Source organism: Lepidothrix coronata, unplaced genomic scaffold, assembly GCF_001604755.1.
Source record: "Lepidothrix coronata isolate B3197 unplaced genomic scaffold, Lepidothrix_coronata-1.0 Scaffold95, whole genome shotgun sequence".
In the NCBI taxonomy this organism is placed as follows: Eukaryota; Metazoa; Chordata; class Aves; order Passeriformes; family Pipridae; genus Lepidothrix; species Lepidothrix coronata.
This window is the reverse complement of record NW_016690275.1, coordinates 378,909-398,845: the sequence shown is the minus strand read 5'-3', so window position 1 is coordinate 398,845 and position 19,937 is coordinate 378,909. Positions and strand designations below refer to the sequence as shown.

General features: G+C 36.7%; 1 protein-coding gene across 3 annotated transcripts in view; it reads left to right on the top strand.

Annotated features, from left to right (window-relative positions):
- The window catches only part of FRS2 (fibroblast growth factor receptor substrate 2), a 52,870-nt gene that overhangs the window by 5,432 nt on the left and 27,501 nt on the right, over window positions 1–19,937 (top strand). Inside the window, exon 1 of one of the 3 annotated variants that reach the window (XM_017822128.1) lies at window positions 17,163–17,242. The exons of the other annotated variants lie outside the window; for them this stretch is intronic. The gene's annotated coding sequence lies outside the window, so the exon portion shown is untranslated. Of the gene's footprint in view, window positions 1–17,162; window positions 17,243–19,937 lie in introns of those variants that run through there. 3 annotated transcript variants of the gene reach the window in all.

The following is a 19,937-nucleotide window of genomic DNA, read 5'->3' as shown; positions in this document are numbered from 1 at the left end:
ATGTATGCATATAAATTTTGTGTCAGTATCATGTATTCTCCAAGTATGGTGTATTTTTCAAAGCTTCCTCTTCACTGCATCTGGCAGGGTGGCAACAATCGTGACAGCCAATTTAGTTCACTCTTGAGATCCATCTTCCTGCAACCATGTGATTCTCTAGAATTTCAGTTTTCCCCTCAAGCTTCAAATGACAACAGGAATTATTATCCCTTGGCTTAAAAAAAAAGAGCTAATAACTTATTTCTGATGTTTATACAATAAAAAATCATGATTATTGCATGTTTGGGACTGACTATATACATTCTTTTCTAATTAGTGGAAATGGCATTGTGACTACTGACTGTTTCCTTCTCATGTCTTAGAGTACTTCGATTTCATGTCCTATTTTTTCTTTCTCTAAAATGCTTCCACATCGATTTGTGGGGTAGTGAGATGAGAAGCTCCTTGTCACATGAGTGACATATAATCTGTCACTGACTTCTCAGATTCTCCAGGGTAATCCCTAAATTTTTTGCCTGAATCTCAGTCAACGAAGTAATACTAGTATCTGTGTTAGGCAGTATGTTCCTCTGAATTATTGCAAGTGTAAGATTGTTTTGTTGCCTGTCATTGCTATAATACCTGCCTGTGCTGGATGACCACCTTTATTTACTTCAGCTTCCAGAGTCAGCCACAGTTACTAGACCTGCCACTTCTTCTCACTGAACAGTGGTGGTTTTTTTTTTGTTTTGTTTGTTGTTGTTGTTGTTGTTGTTGTTTTTATTTATTTATTTTTATTTTGTTTTGGTTTTATATAAAAATTCAGGTTCAGTTTTGGATGGTAGAAACACCTCTGTGTTGGTACATTTTTGAACTAGGATTTAAAAAAAATAAACCCCAATGTAGGTTTTAGAATTATCCTTTTTCTTTTCCTTTATTTATGATAAACGTGTATCTTATAGCAAAGGCACTCAAGTATATCTTGCTATTCAGCTTTTTCTTGTACTATGTCTGTTACTTTGCTGTTGAGGAAAACGTGTATGAAGTATCTATGCTTGTAGCAAAAGCTGTGAACTACAGAACAGTTGGTGTATCTGAGATAGTGATAGTTTTTCTGTACTGTATGCCCAACTCAGGAGAGATTCAGGCAGCTCTGTTTTTAGTCTGCAGAACTGACTTCTTTTCCTTCATAGTGATTTTGGTCCTGGCAGGGTTGAGATGCGACTGCTGTCATTCCCACAGTGGTGACAGTTACTGTAAATCCCGATCTGTTAGTGTGCTACTGACTCTAAGGTGAAAAGTTGCTTTAATGTACTGCCTTTTCAAGGGTAAAATAAGCTCTCTATCCTATATGCCAGTACCTGGATTCCTGTGTTTCTAGTGTAAGATACAGGTCTTGGATCTCTCGTGGGAGCTGCAGTTAAAACTAATGTGGTGATATTTTCACTGTTTTCCTGTCGCTGCTGCCAAAGAAGTTAAACTGCATAATAGTTCTTATCTGTGCCAGTTGCTCACCTTGACACAAAGGAAACATCTATCTTTCAAGAAGATTTCTTAAACACTTTGCACAGGGATATTGTCTTCTTGTGCCCTAGTATGACACTTGGCGCAATATGCAGGTAGGGGCATTCCATTCTTACCATAATTTAGTTGGTAAATGTGATTGTAGTGGTTGTTTAGAATCATAAAATATCATGAGTTGGAAGAAGCCCATTCTGTGAACATTGGAAGGATACTCATCAGCACAATTCTAGATGTATTTCTGAGATTTAACGTCTTTGTTTCATTACTTGCAAGATGGGTATAGAGTTGACTGGTTTTGCCATGTCTTAGGACGCTGTGACATCTTTTCCCAAATGGAGATGTTGAAGCAGTTGCTTTAAAGGGGAAACTCCCACTATTTTTTTTTGTCCTGCAGAAATGCAAACTTTAGTTCATATATGAACTTGAAGTGAAAAATGAATGATCTAGTGCTGGTGTTTGATCTTGGTAGCAGCGTATCTTATGTTGCGCTTCTGAACTGACAGCAGTAGCTTTTTGCTTAGCAGCACAGCAGAGCAAAACAAAGTTGACTGTGCAGCAGTTATCCTTCAGACATGGCTAAATTTTTCAGTCTATTTATGAGTATCAACAAACACTTTGTGCATACTTTTGCCATGCGTTGAATGCTTCTATTTTCCTTTAATTTAGCTTAAAACTAGTAATGGAATTCCTGAGGTTTTGAGAGGAATAGCTCTTGGCAAGCCTGGGGTTTTGAAACCAAAGGCAAATTAAGATACCAAGCAAACACAGGGAGGGCTACTTCTTCATGGAAGTATGTTAAGATTCTTCTGACGTATAAGCATTTGTTGTAGTTTGGGTTTTTTGTTTGTTTTTCTCTTTTAATCTCTTTGAATTACTCCTTTAAAGCACAGTTGTTGTTTTTCTTTTAAGAAAATCTTACTGTAACACAGGGGTACTTTTTTCCCCCTTGATGTCACTTAACAGGTTTAGCCTTTTCAGGCAACCATTACAAGTAGAGGGGTGTAATGCTACTTTCTTTCTAGCTGTCTATATTTTTTGGTAACTCAAACACTGATTGAAGCATGTAGTTAGAACACAAATTTTAGTTTAAATAAAATAAGCTCTTGCTTTTAAATCACAACAATAACTGTAATTTAAAGTAGCTGTTACTGTGCATCTGTTCAGGTGGTACAATAATACAATTAAAAATTATTTAGATTTTCAAAGTGTAGTTGGGCTTTTTGTAAAACATATAGCTAAGCTGCTTTAGTTTTGTGGGAATAAGAAGACATATGATGTAGGGAAACTTGCCTGGCTGTCACAAACTTGACCTCTTCTGCCTTTATGGTACTGCTTGCTGCAAGTCTCTTCCCTCTTTTGTACCCTCTTCCCACTAATCCCAAGGGGTGTAGCATTCATAGGAATCTTGCATGGTATCTCCTTTATTTATGTTACTGCATTTCTTTCTACAATTTTATGGCTCTTTATGTGCCTTCATTTAGCCCTCCATTTCCTTGCAGTGTTTCTTATTAATATAATAATTTTGAATGTTTCAGAGCTCATTATCTTCCTTCTCAAACTTAACTCATTTACTTGCCATTTGGGATACTGCTGATAGTGGTATAATCTCACCCAGGAAGAGCAGTTGTTTTTGGGAGTAGCCCTCTCTTTTTCCTCTTCTCCTTGAGTCCATGGTCATGTTTTATTCATGTACTCCTTCTTCCTTGTCCAAAGAACATTTTCAAGACCACATTTTCTTCTTCTGTCTTTGCAAATGAAGCTTCTGTATCTGTCACCTGGAGTACTACAAGTAGCTTCTCCCTCTTCTCCTGATATTCGTATCTCTGCAATCTGTTCAAAATAGAGCTGGTACAACATTTCACTACTCTGAGTGCTAGTTTCCTCATCAAGCTAAAGCTAGCGTATTGTCTTTGAATTCGAAGACCCACGTTGCATATTTCTGCATCATAGTCTTCTTTTTCCTTGCTACTTTTGGTGCTCAAATCAGTCTTTATTTCTCCCTCCCCTCCCCCTGCCTTTACTTATGTTTCATGTCATATCCTTCACTTTGATTTACAAAACTTTTGAGAATAACTGTATGTCACATGTGTTAATACTACTACAAGAGAAAATGATTGCACCTCTAACTTCTCTTCTTGGGTATTAGAGTATCCTGTTGTCTCTTTGCTTATACAGATGAATTACATTTTTATCTACCCAAGCTGACAGGGATGCTTGTTACTTTTGCATCTTTTCTTATAGATACCTGTGAAATGTATGTTGCTGTATATCTTTGAAATCTGGTTCACTTGTCTAGTGACTATACATTGTAAAGAGCACCAGTAGCGTGCTTTAAAGTCTGTTGTGTGAGTATCCTGTCAGATTTTGTGGATTTTTATTATCCTATGTGATTTCAGTTAGTAAATATTTTTTTCTGCACTTGGCAGGTTTCTTTGGTGAGGCAAATAAGATGCAATCTGAAACTTTTATTGAAATTATATACAAATTGAATTTAAACTGGTAGTCAAAGTAATTGCCATGTCCTATGCTTGACTTATTGCAGAAATAAACTAATATTAACAGAGGTAATATTTTTTTTTTCTTAATAAGGAAAGCCAAGGGACTCAGATAATTCTTTTTGTGTCTCATGAAACTTTGAGTCACAAGGTTTTTGTGGCTTGTGTTTTGGATTTTGTTTGTGATTTTTGGGAAGGGGTTATTTTGGAGAAAGTTAAACTTTTGCGGCTCCTTATTATTTGAATGTTTTTGGCTGGTAATACAATGAAGAAGTAAACCAGAAATAATTGCTAAAATAAGAAGTTTTAACATATAGCTTGCTATACCTGTCTTAGAAATGTTTTAGGATAGTATAATTAAGTCATTGTGAATCTCCTGCATCATGGCAGCTGCCTTGTGCTTCCTTCTCTTAAAATCTACTGAATAGACTTTCATGCCTTGAAATCGAGAATGCAGTGTATGTGTTACTCATCAGTCTGTATTGCCATAAATGTAAAAGGAGTAGGGCAGTGGTCTATGGTGAACTTGCCACCGGCTGCCGCATGAGAGGAGCCCCGAAGAAAAGATACAAGGACTCCCTGAAACAACATCTCAGCCTTGGCCATATTGATCACCACAACTGGTCTACTCTGGCCTCAAATCGGGAGGCCTGGAGACACACCATCTACAACGCAGCTGTCTCCTTCGAGAACACACGTAGGATCACTCTCGAGGAAAAAAGGCAGCGCAGAAAGAACCGTGTATTGCAGAATACACCTCCTAAGGAGTCTTTCTGCTGCGCCTTTTGCAATCGGATATGTCTGTCACGTATTGGCCTCATAAGCCACCAACGTGCCTGTAGCAAATGTGGATAGAGCCTTCCCAAATCTTCGTTCGCGAAGCCTCGCCATGATGATGAGGGCAGTGGTAGTTAGTGTTAGTTCTCTCAAGTGTACCCATATTAATGCTAAAGGAAGCTGGATGTCTATGTAGTATCTGTCTGCCTGCCTATACAGTATCTGTGCAGCTAGACTGGAGATAGTCTTAAATTCTTAAATAATTGCCCTCTACTTTAAGGTTCCTAAAAGCATTTACTTGGCAAATGTTTGGATGCTCTGTGTGAATGTGAATGCCTGCTTTCTTATTTTTCTGATAGCTGCCTCTTCCTTCATTTGCTGTACAAGTTTTAGGTGATGGTATTCAGTTCCTGAGAGAGCTTCCTCTGCATTTGCAGTTTTGCTAGGAAGGATACCATTATGGTAATCTTTTTTATTAAAAGGCATTTAGTTCAGACTTTTTAGATCTGAAACAGTAATAAACGAGCTAATATTAAATACAGTATGATCCAATAAATTGTTTTCTAAACTTGAACTTTGTGGTATTTGTTTAGTATTATTATAACAGTGTTGTGCCTATATTTAGAGAAATCCTGAGTGATTCATGCCAGTTGATCAGTCCTACAACTCCAGAGAGTGCTCCATTCCTAAAAATTGCTGGACTAGAAAAGAATGTGTACAGGAACGGAAAAAGGGAAGGTGCTACACAGGCCTCAGACAAACTATTTTATTTTTTTGTATTTTCTTCCCTCCTCCTTTTTTTTGGTAGAGGGGTAGGTGGGTAAACTTTTCTTATACAGTGCTTACATCCTCGCTCCCTAAGTTCCAGAACTGCTTCTGATAACAGAGGTAGGCAGAGCATTTCCATGTTGTCCTGTGGCTCTTTAGTTCTAGAGGAATGTGTGTTTTGTCTCAGAGGTACAACATATACCAGAAACTTAGATAAGCTTCTAGTTTCTGTAGGACTCTTTGGGTTTAAGTGTACATTATGACTGTTATTTTAAGATACTTCTGACCACTTAGGGTCTTGAAATATTTCTACCAGTAAAGGGCAACAAAGTTCCCTTCAAATTCTAAAGTTCAAGTTATTTGTCTTGGATTTTCTCTGCCTACAGTGTTATGCAGATCATCTGACCTTCACAAATATGTTTTCTTTTACTATGACTTCAGTCCATAAGTGCAAATACATTTGTTTAATAAATCTTTCTTTCTGCCTCAGAGTTCTTTATTCTAAACTAGTCCCGTAGAGCATAACTTCATGTATGTCTGCTAAATTTAAATTTACTTTTCTTGAAGAGTTTGTATTTCTTATGTCAGCTGTAATATAGAATTTTATTTGTTAAATGGATGTAAATAATTGTAAATGGTATGGTTTTAAAACAGTTTCCTATCAAAGTAAAAACTTGTTTAACATTGTCAGTCATTATCATCATCATGGCTAGGCTTCGCAAATGAAGATTTGGGAAGGCTCTATCCACATTTGTTACAGGCACGCTGTAACAAATTGGCTTATGAAACCAATACGAGACAGAACATTGTCAGTAGTCTGAAATTAAAACTACCTTTCTGAATGTTTGATTATGCCAGTACTATATCAGTTTAGCATTTTTCTATGAATTCTTCACATTAAAATTCTTCATGTAAAATAAATCAATAATGCTTATTTATACTTAAACCTGTCCCCTAACCTGTTTCACCCTTCCCAAGGACATAAGCACCTCTGATTTATGCTGGGGCTCAGCCTAAGGCAAGCTGTGTTTGTGTCAAGGCTGAAATATTTAAGTGTTATGGTTCACAGGTACAAGCGTGTAAAAAATCATTTGGCAAGGAGTTTTATGTTCACATCTCACCTCTGATAGCTTCCTATACTTTTATCTATTGGTAAGTAAATTGCAGCACAGTTTTGAGCAGCTCTTTATTTATTTAGATCCTGCTTCATGTAAGATATTGCTTAGTGTTTTGGCTTCTCATTGAATTAGAGGTGACCAAATTTAGTGACACATGTGGGAAGAATAAGGTTCAACTTAAGCATATGCTGGTCAGTTTGGAATTTACTGGTTAGAAGCTCTCCTTAGGAAGGATGATTTCATTGTAGTTTGGAGTAGGAAGATAACTGAAGAGAAGGAAACTGGTTCAGCTGAGGCGTTGAGGACAGACTGAAGTACCTAATGATAAGTAGTGTACTCTGATGACTACTGTGGGATACTTTATGCTAATAAGTAGAGTGATATTAATCAGTTGTTGTGTGATATGTCAAACTGCTTTGGTTATAAAATGACTGGTTGCAGTTGTACTGTTTGATTGACGCTAGTGCTGACTTCTGAAGTGAGCAGTGCATTAAGGAGGGTGTACTGGATTCTTATCAAGTGTCCTATCATACATGTATTAGTGAGGCTTTAAAGGAGTTAGACTTTAAATTTGTTCTGTGTCAAATATTATTTCTCAAGTGTGTTATACCAGGGAAATGTAGCTTCAGAAAACTGTCTATGTTCTTGACTTCAAACCAAACAAGGAAGTATGAAAGAAGAATGCCTGTGTGATGGAATAATTAAGTCTAGCAGTGGTGAACAGTGAAGTGTTTTACGTAGTAGTTCGAATAGTAAATATTGTGGGCTGACTGTGATTTGTGAGAGATCTTGGTTTGCATTCATTATGAATTAATTCCAATACCAAACACAATTTCATTTAAGTCACATCACTGATTACCTTTCGGTATGAATGGACTGTTTTGAGGTGGGGAGTTGTAGGAAATTTTGTTACTACCTAGCATGTAAAACTAGAAAGAATAAGGGAGTGTTATCTTTAAAATACAAGTCCAGGGTTTCGAATAAAATGCAACTTAAATTGTTACCAAGAATTGTAACCAAAATGTTTGATGTTAAATGTTTATGTTAAACACTATTTGCTGAGTTACTGATAGGCTAATCCTATTAACAAACTTTATTTAAACTTTCTTTGGGCTTCAAATCTGTATTTGTGAATATATTGCTTTTATGCTACTAGTGAAAGTAAAACCGTTGTTAAATGGAAATTTGTTAAAAATCTCAGAAATCTAGAAACTGAGTTTTCTTTGTGCTGTGCCCATCACACTTTCTTTCCAAACCAAGATATGGAGAAGAAGAAAATGCCTTTTTTTCTTTTTCCCCTGTTACATAATGTGTAATTTAGGACTGGGGATTTTTGCTTAAAAAAAATATATAGAAACACATTATTACCAAGACTTGAATTTTTGTGCTGGTGCAGATGCACAGTGAGTAGATCATTCCTACTTCCTCTAAATATATTTTTAATTTGTTTGAATGACACAGTTCTGCCCAGCTGCTGTACATTTGGGTGAATTGTTAACAGTTAAACTGGATCTCAGTAGGTTTGGGGTTTTTTTAAGTCAAAAATAGTGATTGGGGCACTTTTTTCTGCAGTTCATTTTGTGCAATTGTGCACACGCGTGATTAAACTATTTGTAAATGAGTTTAGAGTATGCCTTATGATATTTTTTGTTTGTTTGCTTTAAGAGGCCATGATGTGAACTGCAGTGATTTAGCAGCTGATTCTTAAGTAGTTCAGTGTTTATCTCCTGAATAAGGTCGGGATTTTGTTGGGAGGCTGGCACTTAGTGAGGACAGTGGATTTATCGGCTGACTCCGTGGTTGCTACTTCCCAGAACTTCATTTTATTTCCACGAAAACTGTAAATGCTTTCCTATGATGCGTGTGCATTCATAGGCAGACATTAGACCTGTTCCTAATGTAATGGATTGTATCAGTGGGTTTTATTGTGTCCTACATTTTTCATACATTTTAAGCATGATTTATACCTCTTTTTTAATACTTTTTTTCTTTTTAACCAATGAAGCTACTAGATGTGCTTCAGCTAGGGTTATATTTCGGTAGTGATGGCATAAGTCTATCGTAGTGACTTGGCAGAGATTTTAAACACTTTGCAAATGTAATTAAACTTCTGAAAAGTGTCCACTGTAGAAGATTCTTTAGGGAAACTCTCAAATGAGAGTACAGTACCACATAAGTAGCAGACTGAGTTAATCCTGTGATTTCCTAGGCTATCTGATGGCCATCAAGGAAGCCTAGATGTGCTAGAGATTAAAGAACTCAGCTCCTGCTTCAGTACATAGTAAGCTACAAAAATGGCTAAAATTAATGTACCTATACAAATTTGTTTTATCCGGTTTGGCCATAGCTCAGTGAATATAATAGAGAAAAGTGTATTGCCTTGGCAGCCAAGAATTAATGCAATTTAGATTGAAAAATGTAAAAATTATACCACTGGGGATAAGTGATTCACGTTGCTGCTGTGTGGGGCTGTTAGAATGGGCAAAGTTAACATGCTCATGGTCCTGTTTGAGGTAGGCTGGTGTGATAGGGCTGCCTGCAGAAGTTGCTGTCTCTTCTGCAATAGAATTAGTTTTAGGCTGCAGCACTAGGCAGGTTTCAGAATTTGACAGCAGCCCTTCTTGCAGCATACCACAGGCTTTTAGTTGCTGGCACAGCAGAAGCAAGGGATGAAGATAATGTTGTTGTGGTTCTATCATGTATTATTTAAGTTTTCTAACTGCTTGTTTTCCCTTCTGCACTACAGTTCGTTTCCCCCTCACTTGTGATGTTATATATATATATATAGGTTGACTATATATAGGTCAGTTAAAAGTCCTTTCTTCTTCCCAAGGAAAGTAACATCAGTTGATGCACTTCCCATAATTTTCTTGCTTCTCTAATTATTTTCCAGAATACTTGTTAAGCAGTATTGACCTATTAACTAAACCCAACAATTCTGCTGTAATTTACGGAGTAATGTACAGAAATTGATCTGCATATTCAGATAGTCTATATAAATGGGTTGGAATTTATGAAGGAGCATAGGGATGTTGGGTTAATAATATTTGGAATGTTTGGAGTTAAATAATTTACTTGGAGTTGTACAGCAGTATCAAAGCACGTATGTTTAGAAACACACTAATAAGTTGCTTATTTAATGATCAGCTATAAGAGAGAATACATCCAATTCTGATGTAGAACTGGACCTGTGGAAATGCAGTGTTTCACATAGGTGAGCAGCCTTAGAGGTTGGTGGAGTTAAACAGAAGTTTAGGAATTGGGCAACATAAGGTAAGGCAGTGGATGAGCATAGGGAATTGAGTGGGAACTGATAAAAAAAGAGGAAGAAGATTGATTTTCGGGAATATTTTGAATTTTGACTTACTTTATCCTAATATTGCCTATTACATATAGAATTTGAATTACGTTGTTTTGCTGTATTAACATTAGCTAATTATCATGTTTCTTAGTTCTAAATTACTTTCAAAATACCTGCAGTATTGTGAGGCATGGATAAGTGTTTCTGTGCTTTTGGGTGTCTTCCAGTGTATACGAAGGGGTTGCAATAAGTGGGTAGCATATCTGGGATAAAGTGCACTGTAAGTAGCATAATGATTATTTCACACTGCTTCCGTAACTGCATCTAAACTTTCTTTAGTTTCTTTCTCTTTCTGTTCTAGAAAATAATGAAACTTTTGCAGATTTTGTTGCTGGATTGCAATTTCTATAACGTATTCTTTTTGACTAATTCAATTATTGCTAGATGTAATGTGTTGCTTTGACAGAAACTTATGTTTTGTTTACTTGTACTGTGTGAGACACACCATTTTCATTTGCTTTTGAGTTTTATTTTAGCTGCAGAAGTACAGAGAGAAAGAATGGGAGTCATGGTTTATCTTGGATATCCAAACTTGCTTTGGAACATTATTGCCAAAGGCGATTATGCTTAGTGATTATTATATTTATGAAGTTGTTGTGTTTTCTCAAACCACAATTCTTGTAAAAGGATAATTATGTTAAAGCTTGGGCTATTCTTTGCAGATTCTGTGCCAGCGCCAAAATATTTTCAGACAATATGTAGTTATCATTTCAAAGATACGCTTTTAACTTGAAATACTAAGTAGTGTAGTAAGTTTTTAAAACATAATATTCAGTAAACTAGGACAGTAGTAAGTTTAAAGTTAAAGCAAGTCACTTATCTTGCACTGCCATCAGGAATCAGATCTGAAATGTGCTACTTAATGTGAAGGCTTAAAGTTTATGTTCTTGCTCTCAATTAATTTTATGCTATTGATCTTTTGCAGAGGGAAGGACAAAAATCTTGCCATTTGTAGCTATCGTTGCTGAACACTTTAGTGGTCGTGTTGAGCAAATCACAAACTTCTAAAGCTTTCATACTATGTGTTTATGTAATTTAATACTGAGTTGGATAATGCTTGAGGTGGACTATGTAAGGGGTTTGATATTTGTAATTGATTTTTTGAAAAATGATACAAATTACTTCCACCAGTCAGCAGTAATAGCTTAACTGTCAGGAGCTTAATTTTAATTTGCACACTGAAGTGAAGTTCTGTGTTCTTATTTTAAAGAAAATTCAAAATTAAGTGGACTTCTTTAAAAAACAAAATCTCTACTGGCTAAATGGTCACTAATTCTGTTCCTAAACATTTAGAAACTTTCGAAGCAGTATTTGTGCAGAATTTCTGACACTTACACTGCAGGGTAAATGGAAGTTAGAAATAACGCTGTTAGAAGTTGTAGAGTGCCAACAAGCTGCTTGAATAAGTGTAGATTTAATAAGCCTTATCAATATTATTCTTGATGTTGCAACTGAAATACTGTGCTTTGTATGTATGTAATTCTTTTCCCAGCTTTTAAACAGATTTCAGTATTTTCTTGAAATTACACTTTTCACACATAACTATAGCTTTAGATGAACTTAGCTTTGCATGAAGTATGTTGAAAGAAAGTTTTCAGAAGCTACAGACTGGTTTCTTTTCCCTTAGGTATTCTGTAGGGTTCTGTAGAAGTGACACACAGGTTATTTATTTTAGCAGATTTTTGTAGTATCTTCTTATATTATAATGAAACTGTATTTATGACCACTTTAAAATGGTTGAAGTATGACCTATTGCAAAAAAAGAAGAGTAAGATTTCTCCATAGGCCTTCCTTTTGTTGGCGTTAGTCATAGTGTAGTCGTCAGATCTGCAAGATCAGTGCAGTAGTTTGGATTGAAGCTTGTCTGGCTAATTAGAACATAGCCAGGGCAGGAAAGACCATGTCTTTCCTTTAGATCAGCTGAAGATAACACAAAGTAGGATTTTGAGGAAGAAAAGCAGTTAATTTAAAATGTCCCACCTCACAGTGACTCTTTAATTTACAAAAGTAAAACTTCACACTGCTCTATAACCATGCATCGATTTTCTGTACATGGGAGTAAACAATATGTTCTTTTTATAAGTTGAATTTGTATTATCTCAGAAACACAGGCTTGGTTTTGAAAAAGGTGGGGGTTTTGTTATCTTTTAACTCCTATTATGTCAATTCTAATAGACACAATTCTAGTAGAGAAAATTTAAAAATTTTAAAGAATTATTTATTTTTTTACATTTTTGAGCTATAAGGAAGAACAAGTTGAGTGGGAATAGGTATGTAAATATTAGTAGTGAGTCATTTGCACTTCTCTGTGATTTCACAACAGTAGTAAGAAATTATTTTAGTTTGGGGTTTTTCTGGGGGAAGCAAGCAGGGGTTGGCAGTTTAAAAGTTTATGGAGTAGCCCAATATTTAATCCTTGGTGAGCTACACAACTATTTTACTTACCAATATTGAGTGTTTTGGCTTTTTTTTTTTTTTTAAAGATCTACAGTCATCTTAGTTACTCCCTTTATGTAGCTAATATCAAATGCTCTGGTTGAAGTACACAGATACTTCTCATAATGAAAATTATATATGAATAGAATAAAACTGAATTTCTTCTGTATATGGGATTTTTTTCACATTCTTCTCCCCATTTATTCCTGGATCACATGTACCTAAATATGGCTACTTGGACGCAATTAATGTCATGTGTTTTTTAAAAAAAATGTGAAAGAGAATATTTAAAAGAAACTCAAAACTTTTGAAAGTTTAGCTTTAATCTTGAGTCTAAGGTTAAAAGAGCTTTCACAATTCCAGCTATTTTGAAGGCTGTCTGCCTGTAGTAACATAAATCTTTGACATAAAACATGGCCCTTATTAACGTGAGCATCTGCTTATAAGAGTAGAAAAAGTGCCATTTTCTTTTAATCTTAGTATTTCCTTTTCACTGTAAATACTTTTTGCTACCTACAAAGTAACTGAGCTTTTGGTTACATTCTGCCTAGATTGGTAGTGTTCCTTTGACGTGCAGAATAAATTAAAATGCAAAGTTATTTGGGATTTCTCCTCACTGTTAAATTCAGAATGATGGGAAGATTACAACATGAAACTGAGATTCTTAATATTAACTTCTAGCTTTACTGATTGTGAGGGGTGTTCTTAGACAGCTGTTCACAGGACTTCTTTTCTCTGTTCTCCAAAGAAACATTGTTATCTATCCCCATTGCATGAAAACAACAGAAACCCCAGGTTTCTGGAGTTGCACTGAATCAGTAGGAAGCTTGTGATGTTAATTAGATATTCTTAACAGCATCTATTTGCCATTTCATACTAGTGTCTTTTTCTGGATAGACTAAACAAGAACACTTCAGTATTTTGAATTTGAAAGCATTAGTTTCTGATAATAGAAGATGTGGCTTTTAGGGAATGACTTGGAAAATACATTTAAATTTTAATGGCATCCTTTAATGGTTTTTATTGGGTATATATGTAAATTTCTATGGGAAAATGTGCACAGAGTATGATACACATGCCTGTGCTATTGTTAATTTGTTTGGCTGTTTTTAGTGGTGGTTTGAAGGGGCTGTTTGTTAAGTCATTGTGAAATGATAATCTTTGTGTTAGTTCTCACAGATCTGGTACAACTTTTTGAGAATCTCTGTTTATTTTTGCAGGTAGGGGGATTTATCTGACTAGCACAGCCAGCAATAGCACATTCCTGGATACAAGCTAGGAATGAGCTGAACAAAGAAAACGGAATAAGAGGCAGATAACTGAGATGAGGTGTAATGCAAGGAAGTGAGGTGGTGACTGTAACAGAAAGAAAACATTGCCAACGTAGGAAACACAGTCAGTGAGCTGTACAGAGATTCTTCCCAGTGTCCTGGAAACCAAAGGTCATGGCCTTACCTGCCTCTGGTCCTGACCCCAGGGCTACTTGTCTGGCTTTATCTGACTAGCTGTCTCCACTGGACAGAATAATTGGCAGTGAGGTGATTGCTACTGATCACTCTACTGATTAACTTAACCCACAATTGGTACAAAAGGGTCAGTTGATATTTTCAGGGTATCTCTCAGCAGAGGTCTCTGTGATGGGAGATGGAACACTATAAGAAAGATGGAAAAAGTAATTAAGGTAGACAGAAAAGGAAGGAACACTTGTGTTTGGTAATCATGCTTTACAAATCAATTGTCATATAAAATTGTTCCTGAACTGTGTGCTTCTGGAAAACCTCCTCTTATACAGTACAGTGAGGTTTTTCTCCTTTATTGAATAGGTGAAAGTCATTATCAAAGGTTCTGGATCGAAAGTACCAGTTACATTAATGAAACCTTAAAGTTTACACTTCAGACTTTGTAGCTTCATTACATAGCAAACATTTTGATTTTTCCATCCAAAGATCCACATACTTTCAAACCATTTGTGTTCATTGGTGTTATTTCCATGGTTTCGTTTTTTAAGATACTCAGTAATCACTTCTGTAATTTATGTCATTCTTGTATGTAATGTGGTGATATGCTAAAATGTAGTCCTTTGTCAGCAATATATTTTAACACCAAGTTCAAAGGGAGTTTTTATTCTAAAACTGCTTTTGAGAATCTTCAAATATTGTAGAAGGGTGTTGTTTATTCTTAGTCGTAAGTTGCTTAAGGCTAGCATGGATGAACCTAGCCTGACTCCTTTGTGTTCTGATAAGATACTACGTCTCACCCATTTATTGCAAGCAGTTAACTTTCTACCAGAAAGCTTTCTGACCTTGATTTTGAAGCTCTTCAAGACATCAAAGCTCCACCAGTATTCTTGTCAGCTTATTACAGACATTAATTGCCATGTGTTTATTCTTTGCTTAATTATTTGGTGGTTTTTGTACTTAATGGTTTTTAAAAGCTTTTTTTTTTAATTCTCAAAGGTTCTATCAAGTTATCTCATCTTGAAGTGTAAATTTTTTTTTTCCATTTGACCAATGACTTTTTCAGTGTAAATATTTACTACTTGAACTTCTAAACCTAGAATTTACTTGCTTAGGATAAAACAACTCTGGTATTTGGCAATATTCCACATCTCTCATATAGAAGAGAGCACCTCAAAAACCATTACTGCATTTCTTCACAGAATAAAACACAGGGGTCTTGGATGGCATGGTGTTCAGAAGAAATTACTTTTAAATAGCTATATTTTTTTATGATAACTAGTGAAAAACAATCCTCTCTGTGGACAATGCTGGTTCCGGTTAGGTGATTTAGAATTTTTATATATCATTCTCTGGGTTTTCCTGAGCCATTGAATTGTGTTATAGGGAGTGAGAAGATCTTGTAACTACTTTATATATAATGGCCAGTCTTCGCGAGCGAAGATTTGGGAAAGGTCATTAACCCTTCGAGCCTGGGAGTTTGAATATTAACAGTGGTAACAAGCAATTTCCCTTACTTCAAAAAAAACTGTTAAAATGTGTAGTTCACAGCAGAAATACTGAAAAGCTGGAGTAGAGTAACATGACAAAGGAAATCAGTATATTAGATATTTTACTGCTTTGAGTTTTCTCCTAGAGAATAAAAGGGCTAAGTAAGTCAGTTATGTGTTGGAATTGTTTTTTTAACTTGCAGTCATCTGTACTTGAAGTCTAGTTTAAGATCTTGAATCATGTATGAATACTAAATTTAAAATACAAATTTAGTTCTTGGAATTAAGCGAATTAGAATTAGATTTTTGTTTTCTTTCCATTCTTGTCTAAGTAAGTGCCAGCAAGCTTTATGGGCTTGTTATTTAAATGGGGTTTGTGCCAAATCATATTACATGTCACGTTTCTAAAGTTTAAATGGCACTGGTTTGCTAGGGACGGCGAAGTTTTGACACCCCCAATCATTTGCAAATGATTGGGTTTTGTATCTTTTTTTGGGTAGATTTCTAATACTCTGAAGCAGCAAATTGGCTGATTGAACTATGTAATAAATTATCTGTTCCCTCCTTGAAAATTGTTGTTGTATTGGGGTGGTATGCATTTTGGTTGTTGTAACTGCTTTAAAATTAAGCTGCAAGCCCCATGGATGGGTCAGAATCATAACTTTTAAAATGATATTGTTAAAAAGAACCTGCCCAAATCTGTCCTTTTTTTTCAGGTTTTCAGTGATTTTTCTTTGATAGTAAGGTGTGACTGATTATTTAACTGCAACAGTTAAGCTGAAGAGTAACTACTAAAAAGAGTAACTACTGTGGGCATAGTTGCAAAGAACATTTCTCTTTTTGATGCTGTTGGTATAAAAACAGTGCCACCTCCTTACTTGGTTCAAGTGTTCATGTGGTGAACCTGATCAGGAAGCTGGTCCAGATTAAAAAATAGCTGAGCAAAGAAAAGAATGATTATTTTTAACCCAGATCTATTGGGAGTGGCATACTGATATTTGGAAATAATGGGTAACTGAAGAAACATTTTTAGAAGGTGAAACCTGAGATACCTGAATTTTGGCTATGGAATTTTCTTATTAGTTTTTGTTTGTATTTTATTTCTCAGTTGCAACAAATTGTATTTTACATACATTTAGATAGAGACAGATGGAGGAGGAACGTAAGTCAGTTTATCTCTGGTCAGGTTGACCTAAGGAAGCTGTGATCTGGGTAGGGCTTGAACTCCCATCTGAGCCAAGCATGCAGCCAGCAGTCCTGCTCCCTCCTGCACATCCCTGCCTTCTCCTGATTCTGCCATCTCTGTCAATTAGGGCAGCAGAAAGGCAGCTCAGGAAGCTAAACTGGTTGAATTGTAACCTTCCAAATATATATTTTCTACTGGCCTTGCTCCTTGAGGCAGCTCACCGTGGAGACTGATGGAAGCCAGAGCTCACCTGTGGCCCGGAGCAGCTGAAAGCCCATCGCTGTGGGTCTGACTTTTGTTATTGTGTAGCCTCCTAACACCAGGAGTGTGACCTCCTGAAAGGTAGCTGCATATATTTCTAATCAGCCCTGCTTCCCTTCTGGCAGGAAACAGTGGAAAGCTGGGATTTGATACCAGCAGATGCTGGAGTGAGGCTGTGATAATGGTACAGGCAGCTGGAGCAGGGCTGTGGACCCCCCAGGCAACTGGAAGGACCCGTAAGACACCCACTGGATCCAGCAACGAGACTTGGTTGTTGCAATTTTGATGTTCCTTGGTCGAAGTGGTGGTCGCAGTCTGCACCCATTGAGGTGGTGGTGGAAGCCCTGGGTGGTGAGGAAGGTCCTGTTTGGTGAGGGAAGAAACCTCGTGGTGAGTGAAGTCCAAGTGTGGTCTTTTATTGGGCTTAGGCTATGTGGGAATGCCCACAATACCTTCTCTGGGGTGGGAGGTTCTGCACTGGATGATGTAATACTGGATCACGGGATATTTTGGGAGTCTTTGACATCTTCTAAGATGTTACAGCTGCCAGTTATGTCAGCACAGGTGGATCCATTATGGCCAGCATCAGAGATTAATAACTTCAGACTGTGTGCAAATTGTCCTGATGCTTCCCCGGAGGGCAGTTACCGCAGCTGAGTCATTTGTGTAAAGACAAAGAAACACTATCCAGACTAGCAGGAATTTGCCTCTCTCCTTTCTTGTTCAACACCCAGCTTGTAGCCTGAGGTGGCAGGTGTGAATGCCTTTAGCACCTGGGTGGTTACTTTGCACGTGGTCAGCTTGCACCTTGATTGTCTGAGTCCTCAACATTCCAATCTTTCACACTTGTGGATACATTCTTGTCCTAGGATAATAATACCACCCTTATCTCAAGTTCCCTTCACAGTCCAAATTAGTAGGCATATTTGGGGAAAAGAAAAAAGAAAGGCTGGATACCAGAATTTTTGTGTAACCCCAGACAGAGGGTGAAATGAGCCTTGAGCTTATGGACTACAGTTCAGGGAAAGCTGTTTTAGGAGTTGCAGTGGCTGACTTATGAATAGGGACTCTTCATAAATGAGACAACTTGTCTGCTTTAGCCAATGAAACAGTTAATGTCAAGAATACTTCAGTTGGCAACTCACATGGAGGTCTGCAGGGCTTTCAGAGCATCATTAGTGTATTTGTTTTGGTTTCTTGTTTCCAAGGCCTTTTTGAAGTTTAATAATGAAAAATATAACAGAAGAGCTTCTGTTTGTACCTTTTAAGCTAATGTACTCTACCAAGTGGTACTACTTCAATATCCATTATATAGCACAGCTGGCACAGAGTATTGAGAGTGCAATCTGCTTTGGTAGTGTTATTGATGAAAGAGAGTATGAAATAAATATGAAGAATTAATGTAGTATACTATAGGAATACACATGCTGGTTGGTGTCTCCCCTGGCCTCAGTGTATATGTTTTCCACGGTGGAAGTTCATCAGAAAAAAAAAAAGCAAATGGTGTAGCTGTGGAGGGTAAATTTTGGAGGCTTTAGTCCCAAGTAAAGACAAGACCCTGCTTTGGAATTGATACCATTTTCAAAGACTAAGGATGCCTTAGAATTTTTAATATTTGTAGTTTTAGTATGGCTGTAAAGTGTCTCACACTTTATAATAGCAGTTGACAGTTACCAAACCTGTTTTCACGCTTCATTTCGAATGGGTGCTGCTTTGACATAGTCATGGCTTGTAATGGTAGGAAAGTTTTGACATCTTCAGCAGTCTTTAGAATTAATACTTTATGAGAGAAAGTGGGCATTCAGTATTGCCATCAAGTGCTAACAAAATGGATGGGCAAAGACAAGCTTGTTCGTGCTAACTATAAAACAAATCAGCTTGTCTTCCATATGCAAAAATGTTTGGAGTTTTAGTGTGGTATTTTAAACTGCATCCACCTCATTCTTAGTATCTTGAGGTTGCAGAAGTTTGCAGCACATTCACTCACAAAATAATACAGAAACATATGGCCATTGTGAACTCATATTTAGAAATTACCACTGAATGCAGTTTGTAGAGAAACAAAACATCTATATGGAGGTTTTGAGGGGTACAGTGTTTCAGTGTGCAGTGCTGGGAATTCTTCATAATCAAGGAGAAGAGGAGGTGCGTGAGGTTTGTCTGGAGCTGAAACTTAAGGGTACTCTCCCTGCACCAGGAAAGTTCAGTGCACTTCTTAGGCCTTTCATTTAGGATTTTTTTTTAAGCTGAGTTGTGTCACTCTTGCTCATTCAGAGTCTTCATATGTACTTATGAACTCAGATCTCAGAAATGATTGCTGTGTGAGAGCATGTGCTGCACGTATTCAGATGTCATAGTTGTTGATTAGAAAACATGCATGTGTTATGAAAATGAGAATCCAAAAAGATAATAGGGGATAATTTCAGTTCAATAAGGTGAATATGATTTTTCTGTGTAGTTGAAGGGTACCAGTGCTTTTAAATGTCATGTGACACACGAAGTGGACAGTTTAATCCTGAGAACCTTGCACAGAAATTATTTTCCGAAGGACATCTTCACTGTACAAACAGTCTTTCAAACTAAAAATTTGGAATAGTAAAATGCCTGAAGAATAAGCTTCAGTAATGTCTTGCAAAGAGTTAAGTCTTACAAAAAGAAAACTTAAAATCAGTTTCCCCTCCCTCACCCCCACCATTTCAGTCTTAGGAGGGGCAGCTGTTAATTGTCTGTTGTACTCATTTATTTAATATGTTTTAAATATGTGTCAATACTCTGTTTTGAATATCCACCAACAGGAAAAGGAGCAATATGTACAGTATGATGCAACCTCAGTGCTGTCCTTATGTTAGGCTGCAAGCTCTTCCAGTGGCATGTGTTCTGATCAGAACAGGCCTTACTGCTGGGATAGGTGTTGTGGGAATGGTGCTCTTCCTTGTCAGGACAAACTAAGCTTTAATCTTTGTTCTGCTCCTTGTTCTGCTGTGTAGACACTGATATACACATGCACACACTAACACCCATGTTTCCATTTGTATATATTCTTCTAATACTACTTTTACAGCTCTTTAAAATACTAGGAAGAGAG